Source organism: Pipistrellus hanaki (assembly GCF_964339955.1).
Source record: "Pipistrellus hanaki genome assembly, chromosome: 12".
In the NCBI taxonomy this organism is placed as follows: domain Eukaryota; kingdom Metazoa; phylum Chordata; class Mammalia; order Chiroptera; family Vespertilionidae; genus Pipistrellus; species Pipistrellus hanaki.
This window is the reverse complement of record NC_140514.1, coordinates 35,534,288-35,553,605: the sequence shown is the minus strand read 5'-3', so window position 1 is coordinate 35,553,605 and position 19,318 is coordinate 35,534,288. Positions and strand designations below refer to the sequence as shown.

General features: G+C 40.0%; 1 long non-coding RNA gene across 1 annotated transcript; it reads left to right on the top strand.

Moving 5' to 3' along the window:
* The first annotated feature begins 3,092 nt into the window (after window positions 1-3,092).
* Window positions 3,093-18,553, top strand: LOC311630698. The gene is made up of 3 exons (XR_014796439.1): window positions 3,093-3,191; window positions 4,167-4,254; window positions 15,268-18,553. It is a non-coding gene; the product is annotated as an uncharacterized lncRNA (long non-coding RNA).
* Window positions 18,554-19,318: the final 765 nt, after the last annotated feature.

The following is a 19,318-nucleotide window of genomic DNA, read 5'->3' as shown; positions in this document are numbered from 1 at the left end:
AAAGCACATTTTCTTAGGTTGAGAGAAAGTGTGTCATTGGATGAATAGAGCTTGTCACATTTATTTTTATACTTCTTAGGTCCATCATTTTTATTTTATGAGCGAGAGTCAAAGAAGGCATCTTTGAAAAATAAATTCTGAAATTGGGATATTTAAGCCTTGGTCAATACTAAGCTTGATTAATGGCTGTGAATTGTGCACATTGATTAAATTATCCAGATTACTGATCAACTTCACAGAATGCCGTATAGACAGAATACATTAAATACAGATAATTATTTTCTTATGAATCACCTAATTTGATTCTCAACAGTGATCAGATTAGCTAAAAACTTTGGTCTAATAATCTATTGGGGCATCAAAACAGAAAATTATTATAGCTCTGTTGCTTTTAAGGAGACAGACATCATAATTGCAACCCTTTAGATTTCTGAGTAATAATCTTGGAAAAAACTGGAGCAAAAATATGATGCAAGGGATAGTTATTTGTTTGAAGAGAAATATTTAGAAAGGCACATGTTACAGCAATAACTGTTCTGGATTTTTCCAAATCTACAAATCACTGTACATTTGTTATAGCAGAAGACTTTCTAAAGCTTAGGAAGAAGAGAATTTATGGGGCAATAGCATTTTGAGAAAGGACTTGAGCCCATGGTTAATTCCAGGAGAAAAAAACACACACAAAACTAAAGGTCATTATGGCAATTTTTGTTATAATAATTTATGCAGCAGAACTTTTCCTTTACTTAAGATCATCCTTCAAAAGAAACATCTGAAAATCAGACTTGGGCTCATGATACAGTGTTTTTGAAACCAGCAAGAATTACTTGCCTGAAGAGTCTTAAAAAGAGGCCCCAAGGCTGAAAATTTGCCGTGACCTTGAGTGGATTGTCTGCATTGGTCTTGCCTTCTTAAGAATTCCTGCTGTCCTTAATTTTAAATTGCCCTGCAAACTCACAGAGTCAATGTTTCTTGATTCCTATACTCTTGTATTCTAGCCTGGTGATTTGAGGGCATCTTCTTAGCATCTGCAAGCTTTTTTTGTCCCCCATTTTTTATTTTGCTACTCCATTTCAACACTGATATCATAAAGGGATACCCTCTGTGGTCCCCATCCTTATCACAAATAGTGGATTCTTTAAGGTTTAGGATGAAGAACCAAGAACTAATTAGAAAAACAAACTTTTGATACCTAGATTGATCAGTTTATTTTAGAGCATTTGGGGTGATGCTTCAGTACAAAGTATACTACTACTATATTAATTAATAACTCACAAGTTAGCAGAGAACCAAGCACAGAGTAAGTGCTCAAGTAATTATTGTGAATAAATATTAACAAGCTGATTCATGATTATTAGCTGCTAACTGCCTGCGGCAGGCAGGAGTTTGTGTCATATGGGAAAGGTACCTTTGCTAACTTCTAAACATGTAGTTGGGACTGGCAAAGCAGTTTTGCATATGAACCATAGCTGAGAAAGATTAGTTGATTCTAGTCCACTGCTCTGAATCTATGAATTTCTTTGATTGCAACCAAGTATCAAATGAGTTTTTGGAGGTAGAGCTTTGGTTTAAGTCAGAAGACTTATGCCTGGCTGACGTGGCTTAGTGTTTGAGCATCGACCCAGGAACCAGGTATCTCAGTCAGGGCACATGTCCAGGTTGCAGGCTCAACACTCCCCCTGTCAGGGACTTACAGGAGGCAGCAGATCAAAGATTCTCTCTCATCATTAATGTTTCTATCTCTCTCTCTCTCTCTCTGTGAAATCAATAAAAACATATTTTTATTTTATTTAATTTATTTTTTTAAATAAATCTTTATTGCTCAGATTATTACAATTGTCTTTCCTTTTTCCCCCCATAGCTCCCTTCCACCCGGTTCCTGCCCCACTCTCTGCCCTTACCTCCCCCCACCATTGTCCTCATCCATAGGTATACAATTTTAATCCAGTCTCTTCCTGCACCCCCCCTTCCTTTCCCCCCTGATAATTATCAATCCTCTCCCTTTCTTTGCCCCTGATTCTATTATATTTACCAGTTTATTCTGTCCCTCAGATTTTTAATTCACTTGAGTTTTAGATTCACTTGTTGATATATATGTATTTGTTGATCATAATTTTTATTTTTTCTTCTTCTTCCTCCTCTTAAAGAATACCTTTCAGCATTTCACATAATACTCGTTTGATGGTGATGAACTCCTTTAGCTTTTTCTTATATGTGAAGCTCTTTAGCTGCCCTTCAATTTTGAATAGTAACTTTGCTTGATACAGTAATCTTGGTTATAGGTTCTCGCTATTCATCACTTTGAATATTTCTTCCCATTCACTTCTGGCCTGCATAGTTTCTGTTGAGAAATCAGCTGATAGTCATTTGGGTGCTCCCTTATAGGTAACTAACTGCTTTTCTCTTGCTGCTTGTAAGATTCTCTCTTTGTTTTTTGCCCTTGGCATCTTAATTATGATGTGTCTTGGTGTGCTCCTCTTTGGATTCCTTTTGTTTGGGGTTCTGTGTGCTTCCTGTACTTGTAAGTCTATTTCTTTAAAGAAGAGTGGAAGATATCTTTGAACACCAATTTCCTTACTTATAAAATTGAATGAATCTCAAGCCTTCCTGCCTAATATTAGTTTTATGAGGATCAACTTACATGACATATTTTAAAGCAGATAGCAAATCTTGTTAAACCTGTGCCCACCATCCTCACCATCCCATTGTCCCCAAATAACTTAAAACTCATTTAAGTATTTTTATATTGTGACTGTAACTCAGAATATTATATATTTTTTTAAAAACCAAACCTTTGAGATAGTCATTTGAGAGCTTCTGAAATGTATAAGTAATTATATTAAACTTTGTTTATTCTCTGATGTAGACAAACTTTCTGCATAAACACCTATTTCATAGCACATTTACACCTGACCCAAATGTTTCTCAACAAAAGAAAACAAAAATGTACCCTTCCAGTTTGTAAATGAGGTAGCACAACACCTATGGAAGCAGGCCTGCACCAAGGAAGTCATTTTATTTATTTTTTTAATAAATCTTTATTGCTCAGATTATTACAATTGTTTCTCCTTTTACCCCCCATATCTCCCTTCCACCCAGTTCCTGCCCCACCCTCAGAAGATGAAGAACAAGACAGGAATTGAAGAATGAAAAAAAGGACAGGAATGAGAGCAGGCACCTCATCATCCAAGGTGAAGATTGCATGAAATCTGGCAATTTTTGAACAAAACTCAAAACCTGGGGGTGACACATGAGAATGCTGAAACCCCAACTGCTCTGAGAGCCTCACTTGGGGTGGGTGGGAGAGGGTAAATTACTGCCAACCATAAGGATCAATCTGGCCAACAGCATTGGCCTGACAGCCCCGACTGTGTAGCATGACATGCAGTTTCCAGTCCGGGAAGCTCCAGTCATAGGAGCATTCCAGTGGGTGGGTCTGATGTCAGGGAAGTGGATTCCATCCGACTTACAGCTGCACTAAAGGCTGACTTTGGCAGCAATTCCTGGGCTATAATTTTATAAACAGTCTTTTCTTTCCAGACTTCCAATATGAATTTAGACCTCAGCACAGATTCCGTCTCAAAGCCTTATTTTGTGTCATCACATTCTAATCCGATGACAAACAGTTGGTCTGAGATTTCAGTATATTACTATATTAGTGCAATTTATGTCCTGTGTGGAAGCTGATGATGTGTAAAGACTGTATTGTGGACTCGCCTGGATTCTAATCCAGCACCTAAAGGGATAGTGTTGCTTTTGTGGATCACAATGGCGCTTTATTGTGAAATCAAATGGTTAGTTTGTGGTGATGGCTTGCCAGTAGACATTGGCAGCAACATTAATTACATTTTCCTCAAAGTGGGCCAAAGCTCTGTAATTCACCTTTGAACAAGCATCACTATAATTTAGCATCTAATTGTATCATTTCTGCTTGATACTGTTTATAGAAATATTAAAAAATATATATATATACCCTATCTTAAACAAGATATGTAGAATGAAGCAGATCCATCTGAGAAAGGGAGAAGATACCTATGTCACTCATAAGGCCACCAATGCCTGGCCAAGGAGACAGTGGCTTGATTCTTCCCTCTTAGTAAGAGATGTATAGTTAGCCAGGTGCATTCTCATTCCAATCTCCTTCAGTTTTGTGTTTTTTCCTTAAGAAATTTCCACAACTTGAAAGCAGTGAGATCTCCTAGCACATCCCAAAAGAAGCAGACCTGAAATAGATGAGCTCAAGAAGAATAGAAGGTAAACCAATTTCTATTTTTTACAAGTATGAGTCTGCTCATTTTCTGAGAGGACAACTTATGCAGAAAAATAGTGCCAAATTAACTCATGGTTAAAGACAATTTCATAGAAAAGACAACTAATCTCCAAAGTTGTTATGCTCAGGACCATCTCTGAATAGAAGTGGGCGCTTTAGAACTGGAGTTGGGCACCAGCGTGAGGACTTAACACCTTAGGGACCGAAGTCTCACTCCTTTCTTCCTGGCTTGGTTTGCTAATGTCAAGAAGAAGCCCTTCCCAGCTGCTGCGTTCCTCCACAGTGCTCCGTGGGTTTTGTTCTGTCTCTTTGTGGCTGGCCATGTCATCCTTTCTTAGATAAGATATCAAACTATGTCATGTTGTGATACATGGAGTAGATTCTTGATAGTCTCAACTATTTGCATGGTATTTTCTGGTTTACAGCTTCTCATTATTTTTGGTAGTTCAACAGGTATTTTTCAAGCCACATTGCTTTTTGGATGTGTGATTATATAGGGTCAGAGAGCGACTATTTTGCTAACTTTGTTGGACATTAATATGTTTAAAAGGAAAAAGAGTGAATGATTAGGCCTTTAATCATGAAACATGACTCAGTTTTCTGATATTCAATTGTTGACTTTTGGGCTATTCATTTTATTTAGGATATGAAGTCAGTGGAATATCATCAGAAGGAGTATATGATAATATTCCCTTTTCTATAAGTGTAAATTAATTTTCCCATTGGATAGAGTTTGCCTTCATAAGGAATTTTTATGAAAATATCTTCCTCCATTAGAAGGAAGTTGTCTTATAAATGCTCCAGGCCAGCACTGTCCAAGAGATAACATAAGTCATATAGATAATTTTAAATTTTCTAGTAGTCACTTAAAAAACAAGTAAGAAGACAGTAAAAATAATTTTAAGAGATATTTTCTTTAATCCAATATGTCCAAAATATTATTTCAACATGTAACCATACAAAAGACTACTAATGGGGTAACAGAGCATGTGCCTGACCGTGAATCAAATATTCAACCACTGAGTCACACCAGCCAGGTTACTAATGGGATATTTTACTTCCTTTTTCCCCCCTACTATATCTTAGAACTCTAATGTGTAAAATACATCTCAATTTGGATTAGTCACATTTCAAGTGCTCAATAGCCCCATATGGCTAGTGGCTACCATATTAGATAGCCCAGACATAGGACCAAACATTATTCTCTCAACTGGTTTCAAAGTACCTAAGATTTTTAAGTATTCAGAAACAATCTAGCCTATAGGTGCTTTATATTTTATTTGAATACTTTTTGTTTGTCAAAGCACAAAATAAGTGTGTACTAAGCAGGATTTCTCCGTAGTCACCTTTTTTAAATGACAAGAATGCAAGTAATCCATGGTGAAACCATAAGTACCATATTTTCCGGCGTATAAGACGACTTTTGAAACGGAAAAAAAAGCCTACTCAGATTGGCCAGAGTCAGAGAGGCGGTCTATTAAAAAAAGAACTGGTGTTGCCTCGGAAGTGGGGGGTAGTCTTATACAGCGAATATAGGCCTAAACCTATGTTTTAACTGTAAAATTAGGGGGGGTCATCTTATACACCGGAAAATACGGTATTAGAACACTATTCCTTCTTTTATCTACACGACAGAAATGTGCACCAAAGGAAAAAATTACAACTGCAAAATATACTTTTCATTAGTTCAGTCAAATCATATTTTAAAAAACTAAACAAATTGTACTTATCAAATGATAAGTAAATTCCATATAAAAGTTTAACCCATGGCTTAGGAAAAATTCTAGAGGCAGGGAAATAAAGAGATGCTGGGGGATGCAGGGGGTTAGGGGGAGACTTGAGGTGTGTGGAAATAAGTGCTCATCAGAACTGCAGCTGAGATTTGAAGATTTGAGTCTGCCCCACTCAGGGACAGTTAGACCTCACATGAAGTCCACTCTGTCCTGACTCTTCAAAAAAACTTAACAGATATCTATAGTCCCCTCTGCTGTAGCTAGTCCCAGGCTCATGAATGATATCCATTATATCCCTCCTCTTCTGCTCATTCTAGGTTTTCCTTACCCTCAGCCAAGTGGTCAGTTGGCACCATATCTTCCTCTCTGAAGGGTCTAGCCTTTGGTTGCCTTATCTTTGTCAGGTTATGGTTCTTCTAGTCATGGCAGTACACGACTATGAGTTACTCCTGCCATTATGGTAACCATTTTGTTACTGTATGAACAGGCAGTAATCATAGCTTTAGGTTTAAAGAACTTCTTACCCACCCCCTCCACTCCCATGAAAACATTTCTCATCCAACCTCAGCCCCTTCTGGGACACAGAACTTCCAATTCAACAATCACAAATGGTCGTGGTGGGCCGGGGAGGAGAGACACATAAAATCAATAGGTGGGTCACTGGGGGATTATGGGCCTGGGTATTCTAGCTGTTGAAGACATAGTGCCATACATCAGGTATAGGTGTGTTGTTTTGTTTGTTTGTTTTTGGTTTTTTTATACTATATCCTGGAGTGTAGCATGCTGACCCTACAGATAGTGAAAGCTGAGATGGCACCTTAGTGGAAATTTAATAGGCCATTTCAATGTTCAATCAGGTTAGCTGCTTTCGCTGGTGCCATACATGGCACTTCAGTGGACCCCAGGATCCCATGCTCATATGTTCATTGTTGCTTCTCCTTTACTGAATAATGTCAAATATTGACCAACTATTCACCCAATAATGCAAAATCATTATTTTGGTTAGTGAATGAAAATGTGTGCTGCTTTGAGAGGTTGTGAGACTTCTGACATTGTTAGGGTGATCAGGAAGGCTTTCCTAAGGAGGTGGTAATTGAGCCATTTGCGGGATGTTTAGAAGTTAACTAGGTAAAGAGGAATGGGAACTGTGATTCAGGCAGAAGAAAAAGCATGCAGGCTCAAGAAAATGAAAGACGGTCTTCTGATTTTGAGTAGCATGTGTGGGCATGTGGTGTGAATAAAGGATGGAAGAGAGGAGACAGGCCATCAAAGGGCTTGATAGGATTTTTTATTTCATCTTAAGTAGAATGGGAAGCTATTGAGTATAGTGTGTAAGAGGGATTCCGTGTGTAAGGTAGCGGGCATAGTGATAGAGAATTCATTTTGTAAGTGACCTTCATAAGGCCCACCCTGGCAGTTGTATGGAGAAAACATAAGAGGGAGATGAGTGAGAATACACATAATCTGTTAGGAGGCCAATGAGTGTCCAGGTGGGAGCGAATGGCTATGGACCCATAGGAAGCCCTCAATAAATCATAGTTGCTAGAATTTTTATTGTTGTTGTATCAGGTAGATGACAGGCTTGTGTTAGTTGGAAGTCACAAACTTCTTTTGGATTTTTGTGGCTTTTTTGCTCTTTCAAGAACAAATGGAAGAAGCAGAGGCACAGCATGTGCATATCAGTGCCACTCAGCTGGCACCTGTGCTCATTTTTAAAGTCTGTAACTTGGACCCAAGCACTGCTTTATTATTTGGTACTGCCCACTGCAGAGTGGCCATAACCACAGTAGAGAATTGGATAAAAATGATGGAGTGACTTGGAGAAATCCAGGAATGGAAATGGGAGGAGTTAGCATAAAGTTTCTTCTCCTTAAGATCTAATCTACTGATTTTTGCAGGGGTCTTGGGAATTAAAATAGCTTCCCTTTTGGACCTTTGACTGCAGATGATGACTCACTAGACACACCAGGCTTTTGCTGGATCTTGAGGTCCACTCTGCTCCAAACACAAAACAATCCTCATACTTACCATCTTCCCTTCAGTGATGTAATACTTTTTAGAACACAAATGAGCTCATGAGTTGCTTGCCCCAGAAGGTGTAATCTGACCAGCTCCCTCCACCAAGGCTGGGTTGCTCCCTGTCTTCTGTGTTCTCACAGTTCTCTCTGCTAACCCCTTCCTCACTGCCTGTCCACACTGCACTTTCTGATCCCGTCACCCTCCCTGGGCTGTGAAGGCTTTGACAACAAGGGATGGCATCTTATTCATTTCTGTATCCTTAGCATCTCGCATGGCGCCTAAAACCCAAATATAGGCATGAATGAGAATGTAGGTAAATATCATCTGCATTTAGATCATTTAGGTGGGACTTAGAGTTAGATGAGAAGATAAAACTTGTTGGGGAAGGAAAGTCAGATTTGTCTGCTGTGCTCGTGGTGGGATAATTATGTAGATGTTTGGTGTCTTTTCAGTGACCTCACAGTGACATCATTTCTTCAGGCTGGCTTCACTCTACCTCATGTTCTAACTTCTCAGGTTGCACACATGGCCTCCTTCTGTCTGGGCCTGGGTCAAGGTAAGTGGGGTTAGAGTTGAGAGGAGGCAAGGGCTAGGAGGAGGGTAGAGAGGTGAGGTCACGTACCCCTATATTGGGGCTGGTCTTGCTGATCATGGGTAAGGATCATACTGGTGGTTATCAAAATCAAAATTAGTTACATAAATCATTGTTAGCCAATTGTTTAAAAAAAAACTTGTAGAAACTAAACTTATTTTCTATCAGGTTAGTAAATATGGATAGAGTATTATATATATCTGTCAAAAAGTGAAGAGCAAGTAGGCTCTGCCCCTTCTGACCTCAGGCATCTTAAGCTTCTTCAGAAACTTTAGTTTCTAAATTCAGTCTGTTAATGGAGATGACGCTAATTCTTTCTGGAGAGGGATGTTGTGAGAATTAAATGAAATAATGCCCGTTGAGCACAAGACCTGACACATGGTGAGGCTGGGAAAATGTTGGCCAAAGCTAGTAGGATACACTAATTTGCATTCATGTGAATGTATGTTTTAAATAGTTCTGTTTGCTTATGAGTTTTACCTATGAATCTTTCCAGTGCAAGGAACATTCACTTGCATAGATTTCTCACAATATTCTTCATATTTATTATTGCAGTTCTGCAGATAAATATAAAGCTGAGTACCTCTTAGAATAGAATTTTCATTTTGCTTCAATCCATTTTATCTTTTGATTCAGGGGAAAAATATATTATACTTCTTTATCCTTTGAAATTAATCAAAAGTGCACTTGTTCAATTTATTCAAACTGAGTGGTTCTGAGTAGCATTATCTCAATGGGGATATATAAAATCAGTGTGACTTTACCTCCTTCCACTTTATTTGATATACCTAAACTTAGCAACTCAGGGGAGCCATGTTCCTGCTAGGTGGGCAGAACGACCACTGTTTTAACTCCTGGCAAATACAGACATCTCTTTTAGGAAGAATAAAGATTATGTAAAATACATCACTTCCCATAATGGCATTTACAGAGGCTGTTAGCTTTCCTGAAAGGTAGTCCATGTACGGTTCAGACTAAAGGGAACATGTTATACTAGAGAAAACACTGGTTAGGAAGCTGGAATACCAGTTCCAGTCCTTAGTAGCTGTGTGGCCTTGTGCAAGTCACTTCATCTTCTCACATTTTATTCTACTACTAATAATCTCCTATCTGTGGTGAATATTGATAAAGGCTTTATTATTGTTTTGAGGTTGTCATGTATAACACCAACTCCTTTCCCTGAAGGACAGGTTTTTTCAGGTGTTCTAAGATTCAAATGTTTATATATCAGAAGGACACAGAATTGCTGGTATCAGCAATCATGGCGCCTATTTATCTCATACCTACTAAAAAATCAATTGTGAGATATGTATGTGTATATATATATAGTTCTATATTTTTATAATCTAATTGGGATTACATGAGAGAGAAAATGTAACCAGTTTATCAAAGAACAGATATCTTTCTAATATACCAAATACTTCATTTATTAAAATAGAGCAAACTTTTCTTTCCATGCATACTATATATAAATAATTCTGTTCAGAGTGAGTTTATTGAGCATCCGGAATCTCACTTCTTATTTTGGGAGAAAAATTCTTCCATAATACAAATTTTCATCCCTTTTAGTTCTTCCACCAGAGTTCATATTTTCATGTCACCTTGTGATTCTGAGAAGCAATTATCCTATTATTGGAGGGAGCAGCTCGTCAATAACTTATCACAAAGTCTCCCTCTCTCCTGGGTGGTGTGCCCCTGTTATTCTCAGAAGCTCGGTCTCTGAGATCTCTTCTCTTGGCCAGGAGTATAAATCAAGAAGCCAGTTCAATTTGGAATTTAGTCCTTAGCCTTAGTTGCTGGAAGAAACAGACTGGATTATTTATAACTATGGGGGTTCAGGTTTTCATCACCACGGACGGTTGAGTGTTTGAGAGCATTCACCTTTAAGATATCCAGAATACAAGCTGTTGATCCTCTGTGGATTGTAAATTTCTAGAGTTGGGCGTCTTGGTGCTTGCCAGCAAGGCAAGTTTTATGATCCCCATTACATTACTCCTATGAAATGTTGGGAAGCTGGGAGCGTCCTTCCCATTAGGAAGTCTTGCTTTGACTTTCATACCAATAAAGTTGTTCTTCGACTGGAGTTCATCCTAATAAGCATCTAGAGAATTGCACCTGAACTAAGAAATATTTCCCCCTCTATCTGCCCTAAGCCTCAGAATCTCAAGCAGCCTACATGCTTTGAATCTAAGACGAGGCTTACAGCCTAACAGCTTTTTTATCACCTTCCATCAAGCAGAAAAGCCTCCAGGTGGATTAGGCTGAGTGTGTAAGGAGCTTACAAGGTAGCAGATGTCAAGCCTCAGTAAAGGTCATTCTATTAGGGCTATTCTCTTTCTGGGCACAGATTTCCTCCTGGACTAGGGAAGGAGGACTTGGTATTCTGCCTCACACCTTTGGAATGCTTAAGGGGAAGGGTTATGCGTGACAGATGTGCACCCAGTTTAAGAATCTAAGCTTCAAAGGGGCAGCATGTAAAAGGACAGTGGAATACAAATGGGAAAGTGTTACTTGAGAAATCTTTCAAAGTAAGAGACACCCAGGATTACTGGAATGGGACGGTGTTGTGGTTTCTGGATGAAGCATCTTTCTCTTCCACGGAAATGCACATTTCCTCATCAGAGAAAGGAAGTTAGAAGCCCACACACGGTTCCATCCGAGGAAGAATAATTGAGGAAAGTTTCCCACCATATAACCTGGATGCAAGCATATAGTTCTTACCTAGTTGAATATGGCACAATAAGTTGTTGAAGGGAAAGCTAATATTGATGCAAAGCAAATGTGCCCAGGCAATGAGGGGGAACATCAGCTTCAGTAAACTCTTCATAAGAGCCAAGCTCCACATTGTGCTCAACAATAGTAGAACTGTCTTAGGGGTATAAAATCTCCACATAGAATTTTGGCTTAATGCTCTGGCTCAGTTGAGTCAAGTGACTTTGGCCACGTGGTGGCTCTTGATGCATCGCCACTTGCTGGTGGGCTCTTGGAGTAATGTGATAAATTCTGCCACTTTCTAGTCAAAACAACTCCTGTCACATGTACAAGTGCCAGGATCGAACTGATTGATGGGGGTAAAACAGGGTGCATTTCTCAAGTTGTTTTAGTCAACTAGTGTCCAGTTGCATAGCACTCCATTCTCCTGGTCCCAACTCTTTCAAGAAGTCTGGTTTTCCATCAGACAATCCAGGTTAATATCAAGTACAAATGGGTTCTCCATAAAAGCATTCGACTAATTCATTGTCTAGATCTTCACATTTGTGGCCAAATTTCCAGTCTTCCCAATAAGTTCTCGTTGGAAAATGTCAAAAAAGGGGAGACATCAGAGGCTTCTGAGTCAAACTATGTCCTCCTACACACCTGAGTCATGGGTCAAGAGTTTTACCAATTTCCTTTTCAAGATTTTTTTCTAGTTTCCCAGCTAAAAGAAGTTTAATGCCAGATGGGTGGGAACTAGGGATGTGATTAGCAACTCATTTGTATTTTTTTTTTAATATGGGATAATCTTACTGCCAGGGATTTCCACTTACTGTCTCTGACTTAGAAAGCTGGTATTTCTGAGGAAGTGGAGGTGGTAGGAGAGAATGTTGTCACATTGCAACACAAAACCTGTCACAATCTGGTGAGCCCTTGGAGTGTCTTGCTTAAAAGGGTTCTTGTCACTTGGACTACTTACTGGAGCCGAGCCAGTTCCCTGGGGAAGACTGGTGTCTGCTACTTGCGGAGCTGGCTGTCAGGTTGGTCCTGTGTGTTTGTAATTAACTACAATGTCTGGATGTTGATAGAGTGAGTCTGGCCAATGGTTCCCTCCAAAAAGGGGTTTCCTGGCTGGCTCTTCTGAGTCAGAAACGCCAAAGTGGGAGTTGCCCAGAGATCTGGAGATGCAGATTCGTTTGGCTGAGCTCCCGTTGTGAAGCCAAATGCCGAGAAAAACAGATCAGAAACCAAACCTGAATCGTGGCTTCTCCAACCACTTGGCTCCTCTGCTTTCCAATGTTATGTTTAATGTTTTAAAGCATATTTAGTAAACATGTCACTAACAATTGCCAGTTTTCAGTCTCTCACTACTCTTCCCTTAACAGTTTTCCCATTCCTTTGGGTTAGTGTGGTAGACTGGGTTTGCAGTGTGTGTGTGTGTGTGTGTGTGTGTGTGTGTGTGTGTGTGTGTGTGTGTGTGTTCATGTGTATGCAGACATATTTCAGGCTGGGGGGTTTGTTTTTACTAGCTCAGTAGCTTGCTTATAGTGTTTACTTCATATGAACCAGGTAAATAATCTGAATTTCTCAATTTTCTCAACAAAAAGTCCTCTTCTCTTGAGAAAACTGTGCTTAGGGTACACTTCAACCACCATCGCTTATTTTGAATTTAGACTCATGCAAGGTGGACTCTTTTTTTCTGGAATTTAGTTCAAAGGACAGTATTCCTCTATGATTTAGTCATGTCACCATTAAGAAGTGAATCGTTTCCAAAGTCTTGTTATTCAAGCATCAGTATGGGGTGAAGTTGGGATCCTTGGTTTTCCCAGTCCCTCCCTCCTTCTTTCTTCTGATCTCCACTACTCCTCCCTAGATATATATTTTACTCAATCATTCTCTAGCTTCTTATGGATACCTGAATGTATCATGTTGCTTTATGCCAGCTTGCCTTCACACATTGAAATATTTCTCTATGGACACTGTAAACACAAACAACATACAACTGTGGCTTAAATGGAAATTTATTCTCACAGAGTTTAGGAGGTCAGAAGTTCAAAATTTAGGGTCAGCAGATTCCTTCTCCCTCCAGACGCTCTAGGGGAGAATCCCATCCATGCCCCAACAATTCTAATCTCTGCGGTCACATTGCTCTCTCTTCTTCTGTCAAGTCTCCCTCTGCCTTTCACAAGGACATTTGTGATTGTCTTTAGCAGCACCCATGCAATCCAGTATATTCTTAATTTAATCACATCTACAAAAAACCATTTTTCCATGTAGAGTAATATTTACAGGTTCTGGATAATATTTTTTTGGGGGGGTGCATTATTAATCTATCACACACATACTTAAGACTCTCTTCCACCATTTGTAACCCAGTCAGTTATCTCTGATGAAACAAACTTTAAGAAAAATAAATTTCAATTTCTTGCAGACTGATAACATTTTCAAAATTGCATGCTTGGATTTTGAAGCAATACCAAATTGCTATAAAAATTTACAAACTCTACTCTTATTTTATATCAGACCAATAACAGAACATTAAAAGACTGTCACTAGCCCACAGACTTTGTGCAGCACTGACGTAAAGGACTTCTGCTCACTCAAGTACCACCTTTCCCAGGAATCTTCTGGCTCACCATTTTGGATTAAGTTTAATGGCCCTGTGCGAAGCTCCCGTGGTTCCTCAGATACTTAATTATGTCTTAACCACCTAGCTCTTAATTATGTGCCTTATGCACTAGCCTTAAGCATCTTAAAGGTAACAACCAGGACTTTGAACCCAGCACATTTATAAATATGCTCAATAATTATTTTTTGGAATGAATGAATAAGAGACACATGGAGACTGGAGGTTGGTTATAAGATAAATAGCAGTGGAAGTTATTTTGGAAAATGTAAAGAAAGAACGAGGCTAAAAAAAATCGAAGGGAACCTAAGGGGATGTGGTTGGTTGTCAAATTTTCACAAATCACCGTGTCCTTTCTCATGGGAAGAGAAATCTGTTTCCCTTCTCTATAAATCTGGGCTTGCCTAGTGACTAGCTTTGACCAGTAGAACCTGTTCTGAGGTAAGATTCAGAGGCTTTACAGTCTGTGACCCTCTTCCACCAGAGGAACACAACCAGCTTGTCTCCTGGAGTTGAGACACCTTGCAGAGTGAGGTATCAGCTATCTATTGGAGCCCCTCAGATATGTGCATGAGCCAAGTTACAGGTAAACTCAGATCAACCCAGAAGAATTACCTGGCTGAGCCCAAGTGATCAGACACAGAACTATGAGCTAAGTATAGAGGTTTGTTACACAGCGAAAGCTAGCTGATCCAGAGAGGGACATTAAAGTGAGTGAACAGTTATCCAAGGAAGAACAGGGATTCAAACTGTGGCAGGGAGGATTAGGATTGCAGATTAGTAAATTCTTTTTCTTTAAGCCACAGGAATTTAGTGCAGAGCCACTACCCACAATTAACAGCCATTAACAGCCAGCAAGGGGGTTAACACGGTTATAATTTGGTTCTCTGGCCTTAGAGCAGAAGGGCGCTAACTGAGCCACATGGAGCTTAGTCAAAATCAAGCCCTATTGTCTTTAGAAACTGAGTCCATTGGCAACCACTGGTGATTGTGTCGGACTGTCTAAAAACTGACAATAGTCTGACAGAAATTTGCAAACAATATTCCAAAGGAAAGAGGAACGCAGTTGAGAAACACAGCTTTCAACTTCGATAACTGCAATCAAGCTTGTGCTTCCCCCCCTCCACGATGCATTTCGTCATTTTCTAATTCATCCCTTCCACAGATACAGGCTGTGTGCCTCCCAGGTGCTGAGCACAGAGCTGGGTGGAGCGCACGTTTCATGGTTAGTGGGGCAGACACATATCTCACAGATCTCACCGTTTGTCAGAAAAGACAACCCAAGAGGCAGCTATTAAGCCTTGAAGTTTACCCTTTTTTCTTTTTTTTCCAGACACATCAAGCATACCTTTCTGCTTCTGTGATGATGCCTGCCATCGCGTAGAAGCAGCCTCCATCAAGCCCCTGGCATCTGTATGTTTCAGCATGACACATAGATTGCTTCACAACTAGTCTGAGATCAGTCGTCTGAAATCATGCATCACTAAGATATTGATGTGGATCACAACTAAATCAGGGGAGAGTGGAGTCAGAAGGTGGGAGAAAAGAAGTAACACATCAGGTAGGGGCTTTTATGGGCTTACAGGTGAGCCTGCTTGTGCCAGGCTGTGCTGCACATATTTAACTTCTGCTATAAAACATCGGAGGCCTGGAGATCGCAAGTCAGATATATTGCATCCAACGTTAAAAACATCTCGTAACTTACCACAGTAAATCAATCAGAGTGTTCCTAGAAATATTGGAACTGAAACGAGAGTTGAGCGAAAACAGAAAAATCTCTAGAGGTTTAGTTGGCTTAAAGGTATTTCTTGACATATTGAATCCCAGCGGCCAGAACACTTTGAAAAATGTTCTTCTAGGCGATGGAAAAATGGTTTCCAGAAAGTTGTTTATTACTCGGTGGAAGGAACCCGTTTGCCAGATCACAGGACAATCAGCTCTCCAGTACCGGGGGGCCAATGATTTCAACTCTGTACGTTATACAGTCCTTTTTGATCTGTGTCCATTTTACCATATCCTAGAAAACGGCCATCCAAAGGATCGCTAAGGAAGACAGAAGGCATCAAACTCAAATCAACTAAAAATTAACAGCATGTTAGCTTTAATAGCTTTAAATAACTTTTATTTATTTTTTAAAAATATATTTTATTGATTTTTTTTTATTTTTATTTTTTTACAGAAAGGAAAGGAGAGGGATAGAGAGCTAGAATCATAGATAAGAGAGAAACATCGACCAGCTGCTTCCTGCACACCCCCTACTGGGGATGTGCCCGCAACCAAGGTACACGCCCTTGACTGGAATCGAACCTGGGACCCTTGAGTCTGCAGGCTGACGCTCAATCCATTGAGCCAAACCAGTTAGGGCAGCTTTTAATAACTTTTAAATAGCGTTCTGAGAGAGTGGCCTCATCTTTCTAACATAGTGGTCTCCTATACACATTCATTTTCTTTATTCTGCTGTCCACCATATTTACAGTGGTAGGGAAACAAGAGAAGGTCACCAGAATACAGTTTTCTATTTCTCCTATTATGTTATGCTTCTTTCTTTGAATTTTTAGCTTAAGTGCTGTCCCCTCACCCTCCCACCGCATCTCCCCCGAAAAAGTCGTCATTAGGTGAAACATAAAGGTCATGGAACTGGTGGCCAGGGAGTAGACTTCTGCTTTTGGCTCAGAGATCATCTAACCTCTCAGTTCTTGGCTTCCTTATGTAAAAAAATAGACACACAATAGTGGATTCTAGTCCTTGTCTGGGAAGGAGGGCATTCCACTAATCAATAGAGAAGGGCAATCCTTTATAGATGTTTAAAGCACTGTGTAATTGTAACAAAACGTTTTAAATTTGAAACTCTTGATATGATACTCTGGAAACTGAAGCAGCTCTCAGCTCTGACCCAGGGGCAAGGTGAGGCTGTGGAGGGCTGGCTGTGGGCCCTTTGGTTCCGTGTTTGAAGGTGGGCCCCCCCGCATAGTTGAAGTCTTTCTTCTTGCTTTTGGCATCAGGCCTCAGTAGCTCGCCTTTCCCAGGTTGGCAGTTTGTCCATTTGCTGTCTCCTGAGAAACCCTGATTGGCTTAACTTGCAAATTCACAGGCATGGCATTGAACTTGGGGATTATTAGATGATGTCTTTCAAGTCACAATCGTCAGTGTGCACACAGCACATTTCAGGATTTGAAATCTCAAGAACATTTTACCAAATGTCACCGCTGCATCAATTTCCAAATTTTGAGGTATTTCCCTTAAGAGGACACTGCTGAGAACTTGAGTCTTCCAGTTCCTTTCAAATCATTCTCCTTTGATGAGGAAACCTCTATAAACATTGTGTCTTGCTCTGTTCTTTAAACTGCAAAAGAAAACACATATACATACACACAAACCCATGTGTACACATACCAGAGATAGAGGATGCTCCACTTTTAAAAATAAAACTGATTATGTAAATCTATTACACTAAATAAATGAAAAAAACAAGTACATCAACTATTTCTTAATGGCTTTATGTTAAACACACTTTACTTTTTAAAGACTTAGAGAATGTTGACACAAGGGCCAGAAGCACTCACCAGAGAGGCCGCACTGTGTAAGGGAGAGGCTGCTGGCCCGAGGGTGAGGAGACCTCTGCTGCACACTTAAGTGTGACCATGCTAAGTCACTTAACCCTCTGAACCTCAGTCAATGAGGGGCTGAGCTCAGTGATATTATGAGATTTCTTTTAATTTTTTAAAAAAAATATATTTTATTGATTTTTTACAGAGAGGAGGGGAGAGGGAGAGTGAGTTAGAAACATTGATGAGAGAGAAACATCAATCGGTGCCTCCTGCACACACACCCTCACGGGGGTTGTGCCCCCAACCAAGGTACATGCCCTTGACCAGAATCGAACCTGGGACCCTTCAGTCCGCAGGCCGACACTCTATCCTCTGAGCCAAACCGGTTTCAGCATTCCTTCTAATTTTACTATTCAATTTTGACACCAAGAGCAGTTCTAGTGGACTACATGACTGGGGTTTCCCCATGTTGCTCAGGATCTAGGATAGCACCCCTTCTTTCTCCGTCCCTCCCTTCCTCCTTTCCTTTCTTCTATAACAATAATTTCCTGAGTGTCTATAATGTTGAAAAAGCACATTGGCGGGAGTGGTAATACAGTGGTGATGAAGACAGACCAGGTCCCTGCCCTCATGAAGCTTGTATCAGTGAACCCAGAGAGTAAACGATGGATCCAGGCAAGTCTTGGGAGACACTGTGAGCCTTTGCCAGGAAGGCTCCCGCTGTCTTGGGAAGCTGATGATGGCAGATGTCTTGGGAAAAGACACGGAAGGTCCCTGCCTCATCAAGGAGGCAGGATTTAGCTTTTAATTAGTTTTGTTGAAAACAAGAAAGATTATCTTTAGAGGCTAGAGTCCAAAAGGCAAAAGGTAGTGGGTACCTATCACCCAACTCTTTGGTCCCACAGTCTCTTTCCTAATCTCTATTGTGGGGAGGGGGGGGAGAGTATATTGAGTGTCCTTCTAACCAGGTCACATAGCCTGTTTCCCCAAAAATAAGACATCCTCCGAAAATAGGACCTATTTACAGGTTTCCTTCTGAGTGAAATATAAGGCATCCCCCGAAAATAAGGCCCCCCCTAGGCTAAACATGAAAGATTTGGTCCACTGATTCTGAAAGAAATGGAGTCACAAGAAATTCACCAGGAAATTCAGGAATTGGATTGTTATGATGATGTTCTAGAAGATGATGACATGATTGTTATTGAATAAATGAGTAAATTCTTGATACTGTAGGATTCACGGTTTGTCTGGTTTTTGTTGACAACTACCGTACTACCATACTGTATACAGGTAATAAATTTCCTTTATTTTCATTTAACAATAAATGTGTACCGTATTCTTCTTCATGGAAAAATAAGACACCCCCTGAAAATAAGACCTAGTGCATCTTTGGGAGCAAAAACTAATATGAGACACTCTTATTTTCGGGGAAACAGGGTAGCAATAGGAGCCACATTTCCTGTTGGTTTGGGGAGGGCACTGAACACTGCCCCCCTTGCCGCCAACCATAGGGCTCTTTGTGGTTACAAATGATGAACCAGAGAGACCACTTGAAAAATTCCTCATGAAAGGAGACTTTATCTTTTTTGTTGATATTCTGAAGAGGGTAAAGATAAGATGGCTCTAGACATGTTTTGAAGAAATCTCCTGAAAAATTGATCTGAAACTTGTGATCTTTTACCAAATGAAACTGGCCCTAATTATTGGATTCAGATGCCATCCAGCACCCCAGGAGCCACGGCAGCTCTGCTTATCCTCCTGAGAGAAGCCAGGCATTCTGCAGCTTTGCTTGTCACACAAAGGCTAGTCATAACTACATGGAGGTTCATGTCCTCA